The sequence below is a fragment of the Dreissena polymorpha genome, chromosome 6 (genome assembly GCF_020536995.1).
Source record: "Dreissena polymorpha isolate Duluth1 chromosome 6, UMN_Dpol_1.0, whole genome shotgun sequence".
NCBI classification, from domain to species: domain Eukaryota; kingdom Metazoa; phylum Mollusca; class Bivalvia; order Myida; family Dreissenidae; genus Dreissena; species Dreissena polymorpha.
Genome location: NC_068360.1, coordinates 70938952 through 70949383, shown reverse-complemented (window position 1 = coordinate 70949383; position 10432 = coordinate 70938952).

Sequence of the window (10432 nt, the reverse complement as noted above, 5' to 3'; positions counted from 1 at the left end):
TTTACTGATGCTAAAACGTTGAAGGACTTTCAATTTCTGTTTCACATTTCACTAAGAGATGCAATGGGTCAGCGTGAGGTTACAGAAATGATCAAAGCACAAATAATCGACAACATGTACACGGGCGCTAAACAAACAAAGGTATTTGAGCTTTTACAACAAATCCTTAAACGAGAGACTTGTCTCATTACTATGGATGGACTTAACGAGTGGGCTGATCATTTGAATCAGCTCGTTATACCTAGAATTGCAAGCTCTCATACAAACTGCGTATCGATAATAACAACACGACCGTGGAGAATGGCGGACGAGCGGATCAAATGTTCTGAAATTGACAGGCTGCTAGAAATTGAAGGGATAACAGATTCAGAACAGCTAATTAAGCAAACAATACTCAGTCTTCAGACTGGTAACAACAGGACATTCACTGATTTCATGACGTTCGTTAACGAACGTCACTTTATGCATTTTCTTACGTCGCCCTGGCTACAGGCGTTGATAGTTAATGTATGGATGAGTAAAACGGATGTTAGGGGTTCAATGTGTGAAATGAATTGTGTTCTACTAGACCTACTTTTCAAGAAGGCCGATGCGACAGAGGGATCTTTTAAACACGGATGCTCTATTGAATGTTTATCAAGTACGAGATATATAAAGAAACAATTGAATATATTTAATGCGCTTGCAAATGCTGCGTTTCAATTTACATTTTCATCGAACAAATCTCTTACGTTTAGTGAACAGGAATTAAGGAAATATTTATCTAAAACACATTTGCAATTTTGCCTCAAGGCTGGTGTCTTAACAGCAAGGTTCATTTCCATAAACGTTGCACAGGGTCTCCAATTTTCATTTACGTACGAGACAGTCCAAGAGTTTCTGGCAGCATTTCATATCGCAAATTCAAAGCATGACCTACTGGCAAATTTCAAACCTGAACATAAATATAATGTGTTAGAAATGAGCCAGACGGTTATTTATCTGTATGGACTTCACTGCGAGACAGGTAATAAACTACTCAACCGATTAGTAGACGGAGATTTCCTCAGTGACATAAGCAACGGACTAAGCTTGTACATAAAGCATTATGGTGAAAACTTATCAGCATTTCAGAGAGACAAATACACAAAGGAAACCGTTCTAAAATCAAATCCTAATCAGATGAATTGCGATGCTCGTTGTCTTGCAATATCAGTCTTGTTCCAGCAGATGGTTATAGCTATTTTAAATGAGGCCAAAATCAGCGGTCAGAAGGAAATGTTTTTAAAATGTATGGATTTCACATTCAATGAATATCTTCTTCATTCGGATTCAAAGGCATTAAAGCAACTGCTAATTTTTAACAAGTCAAATGTTCGGTCACTTATTTTGGAAAGCAACGTTTTAGACGAAAGCGAATTACTGTCGGTCTTACAACAGTCAAAACATAGTCTTGAACGTTTAAAGACTACAGTGACCCCGGAAATTTATAAAGCCTTACATAATTTGAAAATACAGCAGCTGCATTTTATCGGACAAATCGAAGAATCATCATTGTCCAATGTTCTGCCGTCCTTGTCTAACTTAATTTATTTATGCATAGAAGATTCAAATCTTTTTGAACAAACAGTTCTTCCTGGCACAATAGAAGATGTTTATTTGCTAAAATGTACTTGTTCGGCAGTGTTTCTTCATCGCCTACTCGTGTATTTAGTATCAGTACAACATGGTGTTCACTTGTATTTGCAAGCTGTAACTGTTACGGATCCCAATACGCAAATTTTCCTGTCAGAATTATTGTTAAGCGATATGACAAATATCGAACTACACATTGAACACGGCAATCATGCTTTATATGATACACTGCGTTGTACATCTATCAGAGAACTGTCCCTGCATACTCCTGATGATGTCTCATTAGCGTCAAAGATTATGTACACTCTCAAGAAATTGACAAAACTTTATTTGTGGGGTACTTATAGTGAGCGATTTACTTTACAACTACCTGCTACATTACAATACATATCATTGCAGGAAGTTGAATGTTCAGCTGAGTGGCTGTGCAGCTTGTTGATCTCGCTTTCTTTATTAGATCATTATGTAGAGTGTGAGCTGTGGGATGTTGTATTGCAGCCATGTGAAGACGCCTCTGGAGACGATTCCCATGTACATGTATCTGATTTGCGGTCTGAAATACTCTCAAGTGACATGTCACTAATTGAAATATATTTGACAAATGGCAGTGTTGAATTGTTTGAAATATTTCGAGGTACAACTATAGGAATCTTGAATCTGGAAACAGCCGAGTGTGCATCTTTAGCTTCAAAGATTCTGTATACTCTCAAGAAATTGACAAAACTTTATTTGTGGGGTACTTATAGTGAGCGATGTACTTTACAACTGCCTGCTACATTACAATGCATATACTTGCAGAGAGTTAAATGTTCAGCTGAGTGGCTGTGCAGCTTGTTGATCGCGCTTTCTTCATTAGATCATTCTGTAGAGTGTGAGCTGTCGGATGTTGTATTGCAGCCATGTGAAGATGAGTGTGGAGACGATTCCCATGTACATGTATCTGATTTGCGGTCTGAAATACTTTCATGTGACATGTCACTAATTAAACTATATTTGAATAATGGCAGTGTTGAACTGTTTGAAATATTTCGAGGTACAAATATAGGAATCTTGAAGCTGGAAACAGCCGAGTGTGCATCTTTAGCCTCAAAGATTCTGTATACTCTCAAGAAATTGACAAAACTTTATTTGTGTGGTACTTATAGTGAGCGATGTACTTTACAACTGCCTGCTACATTACAATGCATATCATTGCAGGAAGTTGAATGTTCAGCTGAGTGGCTGTGCAGCTTGTTGATTGCGCTTTCTTCATTAGATCATTCTGTAAAGTGTGAGCTGTGGGATGTTGTATTGCAGCCATGTGCAGAAGAGTGTGGAGACGATTCCCAAGCACGGATATCTGATTTGCGGTCTAAAATACCGTTACATGACATGTCTAAAATTGAGTTATTGGTGAAAAATGGCAGTGATAAATTGTTTGAAATATTTCGAGGTACAAATATAGGAATCTTGAATCTGGAAACAGCTGAATGTGCATCTTTAGCATCAAAGATTCTGTATACTCTCAAATCATTGACACAACTTTCTTTGTGTGGTACTTATAGTCAGCGATGTACTTTACAACTGCCTGCTACATTACAATGCATATCCTTGATGACAGTTGAATGTTCAGCTGAGTGGCTGTGCAGCTTGTTGATCTCGCTTTCTTCATTAGATCATTCTGTAAAGTGTGTGCTGTGGGATGTTGTATTGCAGCCATGTGAAGACGCCTCTGGAGACGATTCCCATGTACATGTATCTGATTTGCGGTCTGAAATACTTTCATGTGACATGTCACTAATTAAACTATATTTGAATAATGGCAGTGTTGAACTGTTTGAAATATTTCGAGGTACAAATATAGAATTCTTGACGTTGACAACAGCTGAGTGCGCATCTTTAGCATCAAAAATTCTGTATACTCTCAAGAAATTGACAAAACTTTATTTGTGGGGTACTTATAGTGAGCGATGTACTTTACAACTGCCTGCTACATTACAATGCATATCCTTGCTGAAAGTTGAATGTTCAGCTGAGTGGCTGTGCAGCTTGTTGATTGCGCTTTCTTCATTAGATCATTCTGTAGAGTGTGAGCTGTGGGATGTTGTATTGCAGCCATGTGCAGAAGAGTGTGGAGACGATTCCCAAGCACGGATATCGGATTCGCGGTCTGAAATACCGTTACATGACATGTCTGAAATTGAGGTATTGGTGGTAAATGGCAGTGTTGAACTGTTTGAAATATTTCGAGGTACAAATATAGGAATCTTGACGCTGAAAACAGCTCAGTGTGCATCTTTAGCATCAAAGATTCTGTAAACTCTCAAATCATTGACAAAACTTTATTTGTGGGGTACTTATAGTAAGCGATATACTTTACAACTGCCTGCTACATTACAATGCATATCCTTGCAGACAGTTGAATGTTCAGCTGAGTGGCTGTGCAGCTTGTTGATTGCGCTTTCTTCATTAGATCATTCTGTAGAGTGTGAGCTGTGGAATGTTGTATTGCAGCCATGTGCAGATGAGTGTGGAGACGATTCCCAAGCACGGATATCTGATTCGCGGTCTGAAATACCGTTACATGACATGTCTGAAATTGAGGTATTGGTGCAAAATGGCAGTGTTGAACTGTTTGAAATATTTAGAGGTACAAATATAGGAATCTTGAGGCTGAAAACAGCCGAGTGTGCATCTTTAGCATCAAAGATGCTGTATACTCTCAAGAAATTGACAAAACTTTATTTGTGGGGTACTTATAGTGAGCGATATACTTTACAACTGCCTGCTACATTACAATGCATATCCTTGCAGACAGTTGAATGTTCAGCTGAGTGGCTCTGCGGCTTGTTGATCTCGCTTTCTTCATTAGATCATTCTGTAAAGTGTGAGCTGTATAATGTTGTATTGCAGCCATGTGAAGACGCCTCTGGAGACGATTCCCATGTACATGTTTCTGATTTGCGGTCTGAAATACTCTCATGTGACATGTCACTAATTGAAATATATGTGAATAATGGCAGTGTTGAACTGTTTGAAATATTTCGAGGTTCAAATATAGGAATCTTGAATCTGAAAACAGCCGAGTGTGCATTTTTCGCATCAAAGATTCTGTATACTCTCAAGAAATTGACAAAACTTTATTTGTGGGGTACTTACAGTGAGCGATGTACTTTACAACTGCCTGCTACATTAAAATGCATTTCCTTGCAGGTAGTTGAATGTTCAGCTGAGTGGCTGTGCAGCTTGTTGATTGCGCTTTCTTCATTAGATCATTCTGTACAGTGTGAGCTTTGGGATTTTGTATTGCAGCCATGTGAAGATGAGTGTGGAGGCGATTCCCAAACACACGTATCTGATTTGCGATCTCAAATGGTGTCACTTGATATGTCTCAAACTACAATATTTGTGCAAAATGGCAGTAGTGAACTGTTTGAAAAAATCTTTCGAGGTACAAATATGAGACTATTTAGCCTCTAAAATCGGCCGATTGTGCATCATTATCATCACAGATTCTGCATACTCTGAAAAAATTGACAAAGCTTGTTTTGTGGGGGACTTATAGTGGGCGATGCACTTTACAACTGCCTTCTACATTACAATGCATATCCTTGCATAAAGTTGAATGTTCAGCTTAGTGGATGTGCACCTTGTTGATCGCGCTTTCTTCATTAGATCATTTTGTAGAGTGTGAGCTGTGGGATGTTGTATTGCAGTTATGTGAATTCTCTTGCGGAGACGATTTAAAAACACAAATCTCTGATTTGCGATAAGAAATGCTGTCATTTGATATGTCCAACATGACAATTTTTGTAAAAAATGGCAGTGTTGAACTGTTTGAAATCTTACGTGATACAAATATAGGGACTTTAAATCTGTTTACGACGGCAGATTGCGTCTCATTAGCATCAAAGATGATGTACACTCTCAAGAAATTAAAAAAGCTTATTTTGTGGGGGACTTATAGTGGGCGATGCACTTTACAGCTGCCAGAGACATTGCAATATGTATCATTGCAGAAAGTTGAATGTTCAGCTGAGTGGATGTGTACCTTGTTGATTGCGCTTTCTTCATTAGATCATTTTGTAGAGTGTGAGCTGTGGGATGTTGTATTGCAGCCATGTTAATTCCCTTGCGGAGACGATTCAAAAACACATATCTCTTATTTGCGATGAGAAATGCTGTAATTTGATATGTCCAACATGACAATTTTTTTACAAAATGGCAGTGTTGAAATGTTTGAAATCTTACGTGATACAAATATAGGGACTTTGAATCTGTTTAAGGCGGATTGCGCCTCTTTAGCATCAAAGATTATGTACACTCTCAAGAAATTAAAAAAGCTTATTTTGTGGGGGACTTATAGTGAGCGATGCACTTTACAGCTGCCTGCTACATTACAATTAATGCCATTGGATAAAGTTGAATGTTCAGCTGATAGGCTGTGCAGCTTGTTGATAGCGCTGTCTTTATTAGATTAATCTGTAGGTTGTCATTATTTGGATGTTGTATTGCAGCCTTGGGAATATTCATCCGGAGGAGAATCCCAAACACATGTATCTGATTTGCGATATAAAATGCTGTCACTTGATATGGCACATATGACAATTTATGTGGAAAATGGCAGTGTTGAACTGTTTGAAATATTGCGTGATACCAGTATAGGGATCCTGGTACTGAGAACGGCAGATTGTGCCTCATCTGCGTCAAGGATTATGTGTACTCTTAAGAAATTGACAAAGCTTTTTTTGTGGGGGACTTACAGTGAGCGATGTACTGTACAGCTGCCTAAGACATTGGAATGCATATCATTGCAGAAAGTTGAATGTTCAGCTGAGTGGCTCTGCAGATTGTTTATTGCGCTTTCTTCATTAGAACATTCTGTACAGTGTGAGATGTATGATGTTGTATTGCAGTCATTTGAATACTCTTGCGGAGGAGAATCCCAAACACATGTATCTGATTTGCGATCTGAAATACTGGCACTTGATATGACACACATGACAATTTTGGTGGAAACTGGAAGTGTTGAACTGTTTGAAATATTGCGTGATACAAGTATAAGGATTCTGGACCTGAAAAATGCAGAGTGTGCCTGATATGCTTCGAAGATTATGCACACTCTCAAGAATTTAACAAAGCTTTATTAGTGGGGAACTTTAAGTGGGCGTTATACTTTACAGCTGCCTGAAACACTGCAATGCATATCATTGCAAACAGTTGAATGTTCAGCTGAGTGGCTCTGCAGCTTGTTGATTGCGCTTTCTCCATTAGACCATTCTGTACGGTGTGAGTTGTGGGATATTCTATAACAGCCATGTGCAGAAGACTATGGAGACGATTCTCAATCACATATATCTGATAAGCGATTTGAAATACTGTCACGTAACATGTCCTATATTACAAGTATTGTTTAAAATGAAAGTGCTGAACTGTTTGAGTTAGTTCGTGGTTCAACAATTGGGATCCTGGACCTGAAAACAGCCGACTGTTCATCATCAGCATTAAAGATTTTCTACACGCTCAGGCAGTAAACAGGGCTCAAGTTTTGTGTGTGATTTTGGCACTTGACCACTGCCTGCTTAATTGCAGTACATACATGTATCATTGTAGACAGTTTAATGTTTAGCTGAGTGGCTGTGCAGCTTTTTGGTCGCGCTTTCTTTATTAGATCATTCGGTAGAGTGTGAATTAATGGATGTCGTATTTCAGCCATTTAGAGACGTACTTGGAGATGGTTTCTTAATATATGCATCTGATTTTCGATATGATATATTGTCACATGACATCACATGTACAGATTTTAAGTATTGGTGGTAAATGGCTGTAATGAGCTGTTGAAAATGTGCTGGGTACATAAATATAAATCCTGACGCTGAAAACAGCAGAGTTTGCATCATTAGCATCAAAGATTCTTTACACTTTCAATAAATTAACAAAGCTATTGTTTGGGGGACTAAGTGAGCGGTGTTCTTTACAGCTGCCTGTCACTTGATATGTCCCTGATTGAACACTTTGATGAAAAATTGTATTGTTGAACTGTAATTTATTTGTTACCTGATACAAACATAGGGATCCTGGACCTGACTACGGCAGATTGTGCCTTATTAGCAGCAGTGATTCTGTACATTATTTAGGCATTTACAAAGCTTTAATTGTGGGGAACGTATAGTGAGCGAGGCACTTTACAGCTGCCTGCGCCATTGCAATGATTAGCATTGTATGAATTTGAACGATCATCTGAGTGGCTTTGCAATGTGTTGATTGTTGAACCTTGAGAACGTATCAGTATGCCATTTAACCATCAAAGATATGTTTCATTAAATTTAAAAGGTTGTATTTTGTGGAAGACTTATAGTTATTGATGAACAATACACCTGTCTTCTATAGTGCAACGCATATCACTTAATGAAGCGGAATGTTCAATTGAGTGGTTGCACAGCTTGTCGACTACGCTTGTTTCATTACATCATTCTGTTAAGGGTTCGCTTTTGGATTTTAGATTTGAGGCGCCTGAGGTTGCCTGTTGCAAAGATTCCCATACATATATTTCTGATTTGCGATCTTATACATTGTCACTTGCTATGTCCAAAATAAAGATATCGATGGAAATTGGCAGTGTTAAACTCTTTGAAATCTTTCCTTAAGGAGTATAGGGATATTGAGCCTAAAACGGCAGATTGAGTCTCAATAGCATCATGCATCCTCTAAATGATCAACGTGCTAATAAAGTAAATTGTGCGGAGGTATTATATTAATCAATTTACTGCACAGCTGTCTGCTGGTAACAAGTACACACACCTAAAGTCCTTGGATAAATTTAACATCATATTTGTTGGATAATACATAAAAAGTTTTGGTGCGTTATGTACTTTTATCTATGTATTTATGCTTAACAACAACAACATGTCTGCAAGAACCGTGTTGATATCTCAAACATTAGCTTTCTTTATTTGTTGCGCGTGTAAAATTGTTATGTCTGTATTGTTAATATGTCCTTTACAAAGCATTCTGTAAATAATGTATATACACATATATATATATATATATATATATATATATATATATATATATATATATATATATATATATATATATATATATATATATATACAGTTTATAGTTTGTTCAGTTTTGTTTGTATACATGTTTGTACAAATTTAAAAAATATTGTTCATCTGAATTTATACAGATATCACAAAACGATCGATGTTGATAACGATTTCTAATTTAGTACTATGTACAATATGTATTAATATTCTTTGGTAAAATTACGTAAATGTTTTATTTTGACTGATTATTTAAACAGTATGGCATAAATGTGAATTATGTTTTACCTTCACAAGGCTTATGTAAATAAATCAAAATTGGTATCGGGTTTTGGGAAATTAATATTGCAAGCATAGTACGTAATTTCGCTTATGTAATTTATTTCCCGCATCATGTTATAGGTGCTGAATTGCACTTATAATTGTTCTCTTGTTGTAGAATGATAAAGATCTATACATTAGGTTTGAATACAGCAGCTCTTTTCTAGTGGAATGTATTGTGTACATTATTATTTTTCGAATTTCGTCATTAATATATATATTTATATGTATAATGTATATTCTTCACTAACCTAAACGTCGTCTGTTTTAATATGTGAAACTATTGTAAATTGTGTGTATATTATGAACATATAAAACACATCATTATTGATATTCAAATTGTGTGCTAAAATGTTAATGTTACTATATATATGCATTATGTACATAGCACTGTAATGTCTAGCCTTCCTCATGTAGTCGACTGATGCTAACAGTAACATTTATTTAATGATAAAAATGTTCGAAATTCGTCAAATATCCATGAACTCAGCAGTCGCTTCTAGTCAGATTTTATATAAATACATGCTCCGTACTATTTGATTAAACATGTTTCAGTTTATTGGCAGAATAAATATAGTAATGCCTTTGGCCACATACAACAATATACAAAAAACAATCTCGCAAACCAATACTAGACAACAATCATGGCACAAAATAAGAAGTACTGTACTTATAGTTCTGAAATGATGCGCTTGTCTGTTTATAAGTATTGCTTAAGCAATTATGTACTTAAATAAATCATAGTGTCGAGAGTTCTCTGAGTGCGTAAGTTGAATTGGTTACACATTTTACTTAGTTTAAGGAAAGTGTACCTATTACATTTATATATGTGTGCAAAATATCAAATGCGTTATTTGAATGAATGAATTCATTGCATATAAAATTAGGCTGAGTGCTACTTTTCAAATATAGATTTTTGATAAATGGTCTACAAATGTGGGTTTGTCTTAATTGTGTTGTTCTGTTACATGTCCCATGCTCTGACATGGTTTATCATTTACAATGTCATTTTCAAACGTGACGAATGCATAGCTTTTATTGGCAAGCATTCAATGTGCAATTGATAAATTGCAATTTAGTTATACTATCAAATAGTACCTGTCAAGTAATTGTGAATTGTAGTCACATAAACTGCTGTCAGTTTATCATATAAACTGTATCATGTACGATTAATACTTCTATTGCGTTTTAAATATCGTTGCATCGAGTGATGTTATAGATTGCTTTATCAATCAAATGTATGTGTACTCCGCATTCTTATTGATCGCACTTTTATGCATATGCAGCTTAAATTTCTTTAGAAATTCTGTAACTGCAAACGTTTATATTATACAATGTGTAAATATTTGAATAGTTTTGGTAGAAATAACATTTAACGGTGTACTGAATATCTGTTGTATATGCGTTGGTCTAAAAAATTATTCATTTTAATTAAAGTGATATTGTGGGCATCTTACAGTATATGCTAT